Source organism: Tyto alba, unplaced genomic scaffold, assembly GCF_018691265.1.
Source record: "Tyto alba isolate M040663 unplaced genomic scaffold, T.alba_DEE_v4.0 Super-Scaffold_23, whole genome shotgun sequence".
NCBI classification, from domain to species: Eukaryota; Metazoa; Chordata; class Aves; order Strigiformes; family Tytonidae; genus Tyto; species Tyto alba.
In genome coordinates, this window is record NW_024881297.1 from 20,473,300 (window position 1) to 20,488,351 (window position 15,052).

Here is a 15,052-nt window from a genome sequence, read left to right on the forward strand (position 1 = left end):
TCTTTCATTGATGGGTCACCTCTGGAAGAGCCTATTTAGTAGAATATTTTATCATAGAATCTGATTATCTGATTCCTGAAGACTTGAAGCTGGTTTCAGTGAACCTTATTTACACATGTAAGTCTCCAGTATTAGCCTTGCGTTTTGGTGGCTGGCCTCGTGTTTTGTTATGATGAAACATGTTGCCCAAAATAGCACAGTTTAACAGGCAAACAGGACTTTGGTAGATCAGTTGTCCATCTTCATTATTGTTTACTACTTTAGTTATGTCAGCTGCAAACTTTACTAGCAGTGACTTTGTTTTCTTTTAGACTGATGATTAAACATAAATAACAAAAGGTGAAGGGTGCTAAACAAGGATGTGTCCTTTGATTACTGTTATGCCCCTGCTAAAGAATGATTTCTAATTTAAGGTTACCTTCTCAGGCCCAACAACTACCCATCTTTTAAAGCAGTATTTTTTACTACAGTAGCAAACTGTGCCCTTAGATGTTTTGCCATCATCAATAATGAAGAACTGTGTTTAAGCAACATCTATTAAATAGTCCTTTTTAAATAAAATAATCATTAACTTTAGTCTTGGGATTACAACCCTTATCCTGTATAGGCACTTCAGTCTCACCATTAACTTGTAGAGTAGCATTGTTTAAATGGGACTGGTGTTGAGGTCTTTTAATTTTTTCCCCGCAGAAGTGGTGATCTATTTTTAGAAAAAAATAATCAGTCTAGCCCTCCTCATTATACAGAAATAATGTAATTATATATATATATATATATATATATACTATAAGCAGGTTCTATCTATCTGCCACTTTACATGACTTTCTGCATGTAATATCAATTTTAGTATCTCTCTTCAGGGATTGTTTGTCAGGTAACTCTGTAACCATTAGTGGGGGTTTTTTGTGTGTTTTTTTTTTTTTTTTTTTTTTTCTTTTATTTCCTCGGGTTATGGCATGCGATCCTTACACTAGTTTCAGGTGGGAATATGCAAGTAGGTGGTAAGCACAGTTAAAGCTTCTCACTTGGTGTCAGTACATTGTTTCACACTTGTAAGCACAAGTATCAGTTTTGTCTATTTGTGTTGAGAACTCTTTCTGGATACAGAGTATCTTGTGAATGAAATGATTGCTACAAGGTAGTTTTTAGTTTTCCAGAAATATTAATTCTTTTACTGTTGAACAAAATACAGGTCTGAGCATAGAACAGGATGTCTGGTCTCTCAGATAGAACTATTCTCTTCTCTTGTCAGAGAGATAAAAAGGGGAAAGAAACAGAGATAACAGGTACCAGTATGCAGGAGAGGGGAAGTAGGGCTAGGAGTGTGGAGATGCTGCCTCTTCTTTCTTTGATCATGGTAAGATTAAAGAAACAAGTGATTGATGCACTCTATTTTTTTTATTTTTATTTTTTTTTTTTTTTAGGAAAACTATTCTTTATGAAACAACTGCCAATTCTAACATTTCACATCCAGAATACAGATCTGAATCTAAAATGTTTTAGATACAGTCAGATATCTTAACTTTAACAGAAGGTGAAATTAAGTTAAAAATCAAAGTTAAATGCACTATGTACCAAAAATAACAAAGTAGTCAACTGACTTGAATATGACCTAGGTTTGGCCATAAAAGGGGTGGTGATTCAAAAGGCAGGGGCAGTGATGAAGTGATCCAAAATCTAAGCAATTAAACAAAGTTGTATTCTGCCTACTGACAAAGTGGCAAGTACTACTATATGTGAAAGTACACAAAGTGTATGTGGAACTCAACTTTGCTGCTTAACAAAGTACAACACAGCATTGTCATAATTAAAGGCCTGTCTGCTAGTTGCTGCAATAAATTTAGCTAGCTGTTTCTCTTAAATATGTTTAAGGCAGCATAAATAAGCTAATGCAATCAATTCTTAGTTTAATTTTATCAGGTATTAACTCATACTGTCCAGAAGTTACTTTTCTCATTAATTATTTAGCTTGGTCTTAGTCATGAAGTTCAGGATCAGGGCTCAAAGATGAGTGTTTCCTGTAGACAGTATTTAGAAAACAAACAAAAAAGGCGTTTCCTCTTTTTTATTATAAGCCTTACAGCAAAAGCAGTGGCTAGTAAGTGTGTTTAATTTTTTTTAAAAGTTATCTTTTCACTCTAAAATTAACAATGTATGTACAATGCTTTATTATGGACAGGAAGCAGAAGTACTGAGTGGCACAATTGTTAGCATATCAGTGGTTGTAGTTGTATGAAATTAGGGGATCAAAAATGAAGTTACAATTTAACTGAATTCAGGCATAGTTTATATACTGGGGCTCTAGGGCCTTGTTTTACAATGTTTATGCATGCAAAAGTCCTTTAGACAAAAAAGTAACCTTCAGTTAATAAACATTTTTAATATATAAATGTCTGTCCAGTAAGTTAAGTCTACCTTATAATGTGTTGGGGTTTTTTAGGGAACTCTGTAGATCCTTTAACTAGCTCGGGGACTTTCAGGCTGGTGAACACTGATCTTGCTAATTCTAAATTCTGAGTCTCAGCTCACAATGTAGTGCAAAGCAGCATTTACCAGTGCTCCTCAGTCCAGAGCACCATGCCTTCCAACAACAGCGTTCTGAACCTTCCCAGGCAAGTGATGGGACATGTGTGAGGTACTTGATAGTCACGTAATCAGTAGAGGTGATGCAGTAACAAACTCGCTTCCCTTCTTTTTGTGTTGTTTGGTGGGTTTTTTTGGTTGTTTTTTTTTTTTTTTTTTTTTTTTTGACTCAGATTTCCAATGAGAACATCCAAATGTACTTCCATTTTAATGCTTTTTTTTTGCCATCCCTAGGCTTTGTTATGACAAGTTATAGAATAGTGGGCTGTATAAATTCAATTCTGAAGAAAAAGGTGATCTGTTTCACCTTTGCATGGACTTCATATAGATATTAATATCCATCCAAAAATTCAAATATGAATTATCTGTTTTCTGGCTATGTATCCATCTATTAAAAAATATAGTCAGTGACATAAGCCTTTTTGTGACCTTCCAATCCATAAAGATCCAGTCTTTTCCTTCCATCTCTAAAGCTGCTACTATTTAAAACTATAGTTACAGTTTTAAATGTCTGTTTTGTCAGCTTTATCTGAAAACAAACTGTCATTTTCCAGCTTTAAATCAACACCTCTGGAATCAAAGATACAACCTGTCAATCAGCCTGTATCCTCTTTCATACAAGGAATTAAGGCCTTTTCAGGAATAACTCTATTTAACATGATTTGACCTGCATCATAGTTTGAAAGCTAAGTCATGACTGCAACTTGTAGGCTGTAGTCAATCTGAAGGAAAAAGGCAAAAAAAATATAAAACCCCAAACCTACTAAAACCATAATGAAGTTTGATAGCTTGTTTTGCTGGTTGATAAAGCTAGGCTTGTTGAAGTTAGCATGTACTTGTGTGCTTAGTAATATCTGTATGAATATGCCATTCAGCTCTTGAGCTCACTCTGGGGTTTCAAGCACATGGAATTAGTATCCATACAATGGTTTGTTATGCATTAAATGTCTCTACAACAGATAGCTTTCTGTTACATGGTTAACATGCAACTCCTATCTCCAGAATAACAATGCTGTCTTCAGCAAGAAAGCAAAAGTCTTGACAGCTATTACCTTGGCAGCTCCTCCACATGCTTTCTCCAATGTTTCAAACACTTCAACTAAATTTGTATAAAATTCATCTCTTTAATACTGTGTTTGTGAAGGCCCTTGGTGACACATGGATATTGGAGATCAATCATGATGTGCTCCACATAGACAGCTGGGAAAATCTAAGGTCTGAAAGTATTTTGTTTTCCTGGTCCACATGTCAGGGTAACAAAACAGGGTAAGCTGCAGCTGGTTATCAGACTTTGTGTCTGTACCTGAAGGAAAGTGGAATTACCTTTGTGTTCATAGTTTCCTCTTTGAATATATATATATATATATATATATATATATATATATATATATATATATATATATCTCCTCTTTGAATATATATATATATATATATATATCCTCTTTGAATATATATATATATATATATATATATATATAAAGAGAAAGTAGTTGTCAGGTGATAGAGCAGATGAGGAAGAGTCAACAGATCTTCAGAAAGGAAGTTTGAGCCACTTGTGGATTTAACTGAGTAATGGTAGCATAGTTTAAGAGTTCCTTGAGAGGCTTTCAGAACCGTATAATTAAGAAATGTTGTTGCCCAGAACTCCGGTCTGGGATTTGTATCCACATAAATTCATTGGAAATACCAGGTTCTGGTCTAAACTGAAGGCCTAGCATTTTTGGCAGGCCAGAGCTCAATCTTAGGGATTAAATTTTAAGCAAGATGGCTTATGTACTATTGAGATAGCAGTGTCATAGACTGGCGTTTGAATGGGATGACTTAGCTGTGTAGGAGTGTTCTGTATACAGACTCTCAAAATGTATGATGGCTGTACGCATTGTACTCTTAAAGGGCCTCTTTATATCTGGTATACCAAATTCTAGCCTGTCTTCTTTAGCCATGACTATGTTTGAGTCTGCTGCATGATGTGACTCAAGCTGTTTGCATCTCTGCTGCCTGGAGGTGAGTTTACATCAAACTGATACCAGTTCCCATCTGCTTTACACTGAATTTCACCACCAGACAAACTAGTTTCCTTCAGACTCAGTCACGGTAAAAGCCACAATGTAAAACCTTCAGACAGGGCAAATTCATCAAGAGGGTGAGATCCAGCCCCTCCCTAGCTCCTCTGAATGTGTGGGCAGGCAACAAGGAGCCTCACCTCTAGAGCGTGTTAGATGCTAAATCTGGAGTGCTGCAACTTTAGCTAGTATAGACAGTATAAGTATAGTAAAATATGATTTTCTGTATTTTACCTTTAAAGTCACTGTGTCCCATTCTTTGGGAATTGTATGTAGAATTTGTACAGCAAGACTAGTGATGCCATGCAAATGTCTGTTAATTAATTGGGTTGAACAAAGATGCTTCTAACCTATCTCCTGAATGCTTTTCCTGAGAGGAAGCTTTGAAGTATCTTTGGTTTGTAAGGTAAGCACAGAATTATTTCCTGTCACCAAATTCTTCCCTTTAACAAGATGGTAATATTGTGAATTTGGCAGTTCAGCACACTCCTTTCTGCTTCTGGTCTTGAGAAGGCTCTTGGATACATCCACTGTTGTAGAGATAGCTTTCATGTCTGTCCATAAAGCTAATTATATTTCTAAATGGGTTTTAAAATGAGAAAATACAACACTGGAGAGATCAAAGGAGAAAGGAGTTAATATGTTCAGATATATTTTTGTTACTTAATGTTCTTTAGTGTCTGATACAATTCTTGAACTGTTGGATTATATATATAAAGTCTTTTAGAAGGTGAGGTAGGTTGTTACTCTTTGAGTTCATGGGAGTGCTGCTATTGATTATCACTAAGATCGTCCTTAGAAAAGTTGAATAGTGGTATAATATTATGGTAGTTTATGCAAAATATGTGATATAGGATGCAAAACTACATAAAGTGAAGGCTCTTTTTAACTTTAAAACCCACTGATCCAGTTGACCAAAAGGTTCTGGCTTTACTTACCAACGCACAGCTAAAACAAAACTTTAAGCATGATTTACTCGTGTAAAAGTTCATGGGACATTCTTGCAGAGGGGTGATGGTACCATCTAGTTACTGGTTTACGTATTGTTTAACTCTGTCTCCAGTCAGTCCTCCTGTTGTACTGTACATGTGAAATCACTCTTCTTGAGTGCACTGCTTCAATTTGATAACTGTTGTCTCCTTTTTCCCATAATGAGAGGAACTTACATAAAGGTTCAGTTCTCTTCATAGTATGTTCGACAAATGCAGTTTGGTACAAATTCTTATGCATTCTGTTGTGGGAGGATTTAAGAACACGTTTGACCACTTATATATTGACAGAACACTTGTGCTGTTTGGAACCAGAGAGCAGACTGATCTTGGTGAAAAGAAAAGCTTGCTCAAATTCCTGAAAGCTTTGCCTAATGTACTAGTGTATCATCTTGCTAGTGGTTGCCTTTCTCTGGCAGACATCCAAAGTTAGCAGCTGAAGAAGGGATGAGATAATGACCTCTGAATTATAGATCTGGTATGCTCACGGCACAGAAATTTCCCAATAGTGAGCATGGGTACAGCACTTAAAGTCTGTTATTAATTTTGGACAACACATCTAGTGTATAGCCTGGCTATGGATTATCCTTTTTTTGGGATGTACTGCTGCATACTTTTAGTTCACATGTCAAAACTAAAATGTTGTGCTGATTTTTCTTTTTTACTAGTGTTGCTGGTGAATTGGTGAACAAGTAGAAGAATGGTGCCATTGACTCAATAGTGTGGCTGTGCATTGTCTGCTCTATTTCCATTCCCCTTTTCTTCTTGCCCTGTTTGAATAGTGACTGGCTATATGCTTCCTAGCTTATTTTTAAATTCTAACCAACTTTGATCTCTCCATGAACATTGTAGTTACATTTTCATTTCTTCTTTCCCACTGTCTCCTGTGCAGAGAGATAATTGAATTATCAATGCTTCTTTGGGATTGAGAAAATAATTCATCTTTACTGAGTGCTTTAGTATATAGGTAGCATCAGATGTCTTTTAACTATGGTAGAGCTTACGGCCTGGAGAAAAGATTTTCTGTAATGATAAAGGGGGAATAAATAGAGAATAAAAATGACTATATCTGCTACTGAGCAGTTTGAGGCAACACTGGAAGTACAACAATAGACAGCCTTTGTGTTAAGCATATCCATGGCCTAATCTTGGGCTGAACTCTTGTTGCTGATATACCAGTTGGACTGCTATATACTTGTGCTATTAGTATGGTCCTAAGACCATGCACCTGGTGTTTCCAGTAGAAGAAGTGGCACATTTCTTATACCAAAATTGCATCAAAGGGCAGGTAAATGAAAGGTAGAAAGCAAAAGCTTAGCTTCTTACTTATCTTCTGGTGGTGCTAAGATAATAATAGGGTATATGCACACTGTTACAGAGAGAACAACATTTCTAGCTTAGATGTGGCTGCTAGCAGAAAGCAGCAAGGGTATGTGAGAAGTAACTAAAAACTTAAGCACGTTCAGCAATTCAGTTTCCTTTTTTTTTTTTTTTTTTTTTTTTTTTAAAAAAAAAAAAGACTGTAGTATTTTTCTGTTCCTGCCCATAAATGAGAAGGAAAGGGGGGGAAAAGTGGCCATATGCTTCCTCTTTGTTTAACTGTGAGATACATGGGATACATGGTATGATATGAGGTATATTTTAGTCCATTCTGTTGGGTTTGTATCACATCATGCAGTGCTGTAAAACAAAGATTTGTGGGCTAGCTGCAGAACTAGAAAGTGGGATAATTCTATGAGGAACATACTGAACAGGTATGCCTGAACCATGTCAGCAACTGCCATCCTCTAGGAAGAGGAGTTGCAAGTCCTTGGAGGCAAATGGAGGGGAAAAAGAGGAGGCAGAAACAGAGGGTGGAGTGCTGGAGTCAGGAGACTGTCTTCAACTCTAAAATACATTCATATGGTTTTAACTGTAAACTAGAACAAACTGAATACATACTATTAAGTGATTTAGGAATGAGCTATTTAAAATTTCTCAGATAAAATCTGTGGTGCCATGACAAGTCCTTTAGAAAAAGCATGTTACATTAATGTGATTACAAATTTCCCTGATGGAGTTAACCTTGCTGGGGGAGAAATTAAATATTTAATCTTCCATAATCATTAATTACATATTCCTAATTCTTTAAGTGACCATACTAACTCTTCCATTAATACAGTCAGAGCTGATATCAGAACACACAATTACTTGCATTTATCCTTTTAAAACACTGATAATACATTTGATTTTTCTAGGCCTCTGACACAGAGCACCATGTTGTGACTTAATGAAAATCAACATTAGCTATCCAGAGGCCCGTTGAGACCACTTTCTAAACTTCTGGATCTAACTTAAGGAGCAAAAGCTCTTACTACCTTTGCAGCATCTTCCTTTATGAAATGTGCTGATGTGGATACTGTTTTCAGTTCCAGGTGGCAGTGTGGAACTGAAGTTCCAGATTCAGACCAGGATTGGAGGAACGGCCCAAACTTGGGTATTTTTGCTATGATGAGTAAAGATATCAGCTGGCAAAAAAGTGCTGTTCTTGGAGTGGGTTATGCTGGCAGAGCCCTAGGGCCTAATGTGGGGCTAGTAAGCATGCTTACTGTTTGTTGCATTTCAATAGTGGGAACTAGGATAATGTGTGGATCCAGGCTGTGCTGGTTTTGCTGTTACAATAGTTTGTAAATTTTAAGCTGTGAAATCAGCTAAGATAAAATTTGTTCTAGCTTATTTGTCCATGCTGGAGGTTGGATGGGCTATGCCTCAGTCTTTACTGGAGTTGGAGTTATAGGCTCCAGAACCAAGACAACAATTGGCACTAGCACAGATACTGCAGTCAATGCTGAAAGGCCAACTTCCCATCTTTGTTTGAGGCAGAATTGTTGCCAAGTTAAGGACTCCTTTGGTTCAAGATCTTCTAACATGAGGGCAGTTTGAGGGTTTCAGTGCTACTCGTTGCTTATAACTCACTCCTGTAATTCTGGGCAAAGGGACAGGACTGCAGAGCAGTGCTCACACTGAACAAGCTTGTATTCAGCCATCATTAAATGATTCCCAAGTTTAATAGGTGGTTCCTTGCTTTGCCTGGACAGCTCTGAGATTTTGTGAAGTTTGGAGTTGTCCTGAGGGTTTGTCTTGGGAGCACTGAGGTGGGCTTCTGAGTTTCAGCTGCAGCTAGTTTTCATGTACATCACATCTATAAAACAAACTATGTAATCTAGGATTAACTAACTTCTCAGAAGTTGCTTATGAATGAGGTTTGAAGCAGATTTGCAAGTCCTAGATATGACTGATTACAGAGCATGCAGAGCCATTAGACTGAGTTTCATAATTTGCAGCTTTCTGCTAGGCCAACTTTAGGCTGCCCGGTGGCCCAGACCTAAGCAATAGTAGAGGGTGCATCATCCCAGGAACATCACTGGGGTTTTCGGACCACTTTTGACATCTTCCTTGCTGTGGGTCAAAGATAGCAAGGAAGAGACGAGAGTCTATTTGACTAAGAATAGACTCTATAGCCAGCTGGAAAGTTACGCAGTGCTGTGATAAGAATGGTGCTTCTGTCTTGGTAGGAAAATGGTGAGTTTGGAAAGAAAGCGTTTGCTGGAGATCTTTGGACTTTCCTTAGTTTAGTTCAGAGCATGTTTGTGTAATTTGATGGTTAGGCATGTGACCTACTTTTCAGCCTAAGCAATGTTGGGGGGGGGACACAAGGTATGTGGTGGTTTTTTTGGGGTGGCGGGGGTTGGGGGACAATTGGGTTCTTAGTGACATACAAGCCAATAATCCATCCTACTAGCAGGCAAATGAGCCGCTCACCTACTAGTGTGCACTTTGTCAAATCCACTCATTCCTAGCTTCATATCCTGTATCAATTACTCTGTCCTGTGTGGCTCCCCTGTCTCATTTTCACTCCACTGGTCATCTGCCCAAATTCTCTTTAAGTGGGGGGACGGGAGGGAGGAGAACGGGTGGAGGGGGGAGGGAGGGAGGGTTCTCATTACCAATCTAGATATGAGATGACAAGTTTAATCCTTAGAGCAAAACTACTCCAGTGACAGTTAGAATGAAATTGTTATTCAGTCTCCTCGGTCCATTCCCTGAAATGGTACTGTTTATGACAATCCCTTAACATTATGTCATGAGTTTGCAAATACACAGGCATGGCACATGATCGTCGTCCCAAAAGAAATAGCAAAGGCAGCAAGAAGAAACAAATGCCGTCTTGCAGGTTTCTGTTTCAGTGAGGGCTGTAGCTATCACTGTCAGTGATGTCAAGGTTATACTGAAATGTGTGCCCAGTGATGTATTTCTTGCTACTTGCCTCACTGCTGAGGCAGCAATTCAGTCAACACCAGAAGGATCATGAAGAGGTAACTAGAAGCTTTGCCTCACTTTCAGTGGAGAAAGCAGTGGCACTGTGTTTATTATGAGATCTTTCTGTGTGTACAATGCTCAGCACAATTGGGCCAGATCTCAAATGACAGGATAGGGGGCTTTTGGGACTGCATTAGCACAAATGAGTCAGATTGTTCAAAGAAACCAAATAACTCAAGCATCTGGTAAACGCAGCATCTACATAACATACATTAGTTATTGTATTGTGCACAAATAAAGTGGCCAATGCCTAATCTTCAAAGGAAAGAACGAAGCTCCAGGTCCTTGGAGAAGTATGAATCAAACAGTGACCCAAGCTCTGCTGAGAGTTAATACAAGGATTGAGTTCCAGCTCCCATTACTTGCAGTCATCTTTAGCTGGTTGGTTCAATTAAATAAAACTTAAAGTTAGACTAAAGAAAATGGTTCTTTGTGAAAGGCAGTAGCTTTATTTACCAGGACTGCACATTAAACTCTGCCATGTTTTTCCCTCTTGAATTATTTCTGTTTCTTTCACCTCTCAAAATAAGTCAACTAGATTAAAGCTACTCTACTTCCCTGGAAAGTTCTCTACTGACCAGATTTCAGAGTTGCCTATTTCACTGTTTCACCCAAATTTCACTATTCACAGATATTTCTCTACTTGCCCAATTCCTCATATCTTAGTTTACGGACAAATTTATATTAGCTAATGCCTTTCGCCATGAAATAGTTTCACACACATTTCCCAAGACTCTCTATAAACAAACAAACAAACCCATGCAAATTCAGTTTTATCAGTTTTCTAATTTACTTAGCATCCCTCGTGCTTCGCGTATGATGTTTTGAAACAAGCTTTTTAAACAGATGGCAATATCAGGCCAATCCATCTTGGTGCTTAGAAAGGAAACCTCTGGCAAGATGGGTGGATGTTTTATGAGTGCCAATACACAAGTTCCCATAGAGGCCTTCCAGTGCTGCCTGGCTGCTGTCCTGGACAGCTCCGTTTTTATGACTCATCAGGGAATTCCGATGCTCAGCAGCCTCACCTCTGCCTGGTGGCTCAAATAAGGCTGGCCAGGAAAGCATCAGTGATGGCTCAGAGGGTGTCTGTACACCAAGGATATGCATGCCTACCCAGGGAGGTCCGAAGCCCTAGTGAAGGGGAGAATAGTGGCTGGAGACTCCCAACATATGTTCCCAAAGCCTCCAGGGAACTAGGAGATAAATGTATTCCTTCTGTGGGCTTTGCTACTCACCTGCTAACAATGCTGAGCAAGTTATTTAGACCTGTGCTTTTAATTAAATAATTAAAGCCCATAATCTGCCATAAAGATTTTCTTATCTGAGTCTCAATTTTTTAGGCTTAGAATATATTCAGAATTTACCTCAGCTTAATTTGATCAGGCTTTAAAATGGTCATAGTTGAATTGATGCAAGCGGTCACATAAAATTCTTCCTTCTTTTTCACTGAATTAGTCTGAAATGGCTTTAACCCAAAATAATTATAAAATAAATAGGAATAAGCATGTCTATTGCAAAGATTTACTTTTGTCACCCTCTTGAGCCTTTCTTGTGTAGGTAGTCCTTGAACCCATCTGTCAACTTGTGCATATTTCATAAAATTGACATGGAGATTAATATTCATGAGCTGCCTTTCAGCTCATAAATAAAATGGTGTGTAAGGCTATATATTGAAATTCTAGTGTGGGGCTAACCAGAGTAAAACTGAAGTATCTTTCAAGTAGAGCATGATACTTGCCCTGGAACTGAAGGATAAAAGATCCTCTCAAGGTAGGCTAGAATCATATACCCATATCATCATTATGATTTTAAGATCAGTACTCGCTTGTATTTGTTAATTTGGATATAGCAGCACTTTCAATTCATGTTAAATGTGCTGCCAGGGGAATATTATTCTGATGGAAGAATAACTTTTTTGGCATGGCGAATGGGTAGTTGGAGTCAGAAGATTGAGGAAAATACTGTTTTACTCCGACTGTAACTCTGGAAGCTGAGACAGATTTCTGGCTCCCGTGTCAATAGTCCAACTGTGGCTGCTGCCCCTGTGCAGCTGTGCCTGAGCAAGTCTGACACAGAGGTGCTGAGCTCTATTTAATGCTCCTGGATTTAGTGATCAAAAGAATTAGACCTCCTATTCTTACAGTCTCCAGTTCAGGCATGCTGGCAGAGTTGGCTTTTTACTGACACTAGTAAGAGCAAGTTTTCAGCATCTTCAAAAGCTGGACCGAGGGGATTTGTGTTCCCTGTGCCTTTTCCGTTCTCTGCATTCCTAAGAGTAATGTCTGCCTGAGAACCAGAAAAACTGCTACACTGACGTACAGGATTTCTGTTTGCTTGTTTTCAACTGTCCTTCTGTCCTCAGTGCAAGTATTGGGCTTAACTTGGGGTATGGTGCCCAGTCAGGCAGTCTGGGAAATGCTGGCAGTTGTGTGAGGTCAGGGGTGGGGCAAAGAAAGGGTGTTACTTTTGCAGAGCTGTAAATCCAGCACCTTTTGCCAGCGCTGCATTCTTTTTTTACATCTTGTTTCTAAGAAGCTATTGCTGCAACAGCACTGGCTGCAAACAAAATCTCATTTACTCAAAGTTCATGACAGGACAGGTCGTGCATTTTGCACATTTGTGGGACACTTGGAAATACAGAAGGCACTTTCCAAAAGCTTCAGCTTGAAATGCAACAGTTTCCATGCTGCCTGGAGCTGGAGCTTCAATGTCAAAGAGATTTCTATTTTTAGAGAGAGATTCTACTCAAAGAGCTATATAAGGCTATGCTGGGGAGACCATTACTTTTTTATAATATATGAGAATACTTGTTACTCAGTGGGGGAGAAAAATTCTGTGTAAAACAGGAAAGCATGAGGATACTCTGACTTGGATGTCTTTTGGGGGGAGAGGGAACTCAGATAAGAACTCGTCAAGACCCAGTATTATAATTTCCCTCAAGTTCGTGAAACAATTTCTTTAGCCATTAAAAATATCAGAGAAGGATCTTTATCATAAGTGATGATGCAAGAGAGAAGAGATAGTTCTGAGCAGTTTAGTGTCAGAAGACAACTCACTATGCTAACAAGTAACAACACTGGGAAAACCCAACAAATTACTGTCATGTCCTTCATGGGAAGCTAGGTAAAATAAGATGTTACAGATTCAGTCTTTCCAACTACAGTTTTCTTAGTTATCCTGAGTACAAAGTGCACCTAAACTGTTTGGGTGCTAGAGAAAAACAATGAGATAGAGTGATCAGGTGGGCTAAGAATAGTAGTCACTGTTAATGGCAGAAGAGCAGAGAAGTATCTGAAATGCTGGCTTGCTAGAGAGCCTTCTTCTGAAGCTTATTTTTTTCCTCATATAGAATAATCCAGCAAACACATAACTGTTACCCTTAATCTCTATTTCTGTATGAATAGGTAGGAAAAAGGTATGAACAGAATTGGCTAAACATACATTCTTAATTAACTTTCTCAATGCCATTGCTGCAGTTTTAAGAGGAACTATTTGGCTTCCAGGGCACAATTTGTCTATGAAGCACAGGAGACTTTCTGGTCTGCTTGAATTTTCAGAGGCAGACCAGGTAGTGTTGGTTTTAGCAGCTGTTGCCAATGATAGCACAACAGTTGGGGCCAATATAGTTTTGCTTGAGTAAGGACTAGGTGAGGTAACATCTAAATTAAGGACACTGGGTCCATTTCTGCTGTAGTCTGACACAGCTCCCGCAATGATTTCTAAATTAGAGGCAGGACTGAACTGATGCTGGTCTTAATTTGTCTTGAGTTTCTAACTCTGTTTTCATATTGTCTAGCTAGCTGTGACATAACCTGTTCAGCTTCAGGTGAATAAATTTATGAACAGCTGGCCTAACTGAATTAGTGGTGAAAAAACACAGCAACTACAAGTGATGTCTGCATTCCAGTAACATAAGGAAAGGCAGCAGTCTTGTGTCATGCAGACTAGACTGACAGGGCAGACTAGTCAGTGGCAAAGCAGAAATCACTGAATAGTTTGAACTAGGGAAATTCCTTCATCCACCCAGTGCACTGAACCAGGAATAGCAGGACAAATAACACTCTACTTTTAAACTTGTTATTCAGAAGAAATAAAGTTACTGACATCGAAAAGTGCATTTAGAATGCTTTTGAATACACTGGCATAGTAGTCTTGGCTTATTATTAAAAGAATGAGATGGACTTCAAGTATTTTGGGGAGCTACTGGTCTAGCCAAACTGATGTGCACACAGACCTTTAGAGATTCATTGGTGAAATCATTTTTATATACTAACTACATTGCTTTTGTGTATAGGGCAGGAATAGAATGATGAGATGGCGCTACTGGCATTGTGGGCATTTATTATGTTGTAAGTACAGGGACTGCACGTAAAGGAAATCATTTAGAAAGAGATCTGGTAGCTGAAGAGGGGGAGGTGAACTGTAACAGATCCCCATGTTTTTAAACAAAGCAACAGTGCCCCATAGTGGCAAATGACTGAGAACTTGAATGCTTTTTTTTGGTACAAATGTGCCAGAACAGTGCAGTGTACTGTTACTTTGTCATTAAAATATCTAGGAGTTGGACACAAGCTATAAAAATTTTAACGTAATTGCAGGAATTTTAAGGGATTAATCATGATAAATTTAAGTAACTTGGTCATAACTCTACAATAAGGTTCTGTTAAAGGCCTTTTGCAATGTCATATTCATTCCTGAAGTAGCACCACAAAAAAAAACCTCCTCATTTTTCCCAGTCTGTGTTGAAGTAACTAACTCTGCTTTGAGCTGAAACTTTCTTCTCCCTCTCTCCTTTGAAGTGCCTCTCTACCTTCCCTGGCCTCACTGAAAAAGCACCCAAGAAATCTTCCCATGGCAGTCCCCTCTTCCTTCCTAAATGTCACCAGTACTGCTGGCTTGCTCTGCAGCAGAGACATGTTCCTGATTTGATCCACTTCACAGCTGTCTTGGTCAGGAATCCCAAGCTGCCTCTCCCCAGTTCCTGAATGGTTTCCTTCTGGGATTAAAGAAATCTCTACCCTGTTTCCCTAGCAAGTAACTGGTTGAGGTTTTAGA

The 15,052-nt window shown here is 38.6% G+C and overlaps 1 protein-coding gene across 3 annotated transcripts in view; it reads right to left on the reverse strand.

Moving 5' to 3' along the window:
• SYNPO2 (synaptopodin 2) overlaps positions 1-15,052 on the reverse strand; it is a 95,846-nt gene that overhangs the window by 37,694 nt on the left and 43,100 nt on the right. The window lies entirely within an intron of this gene.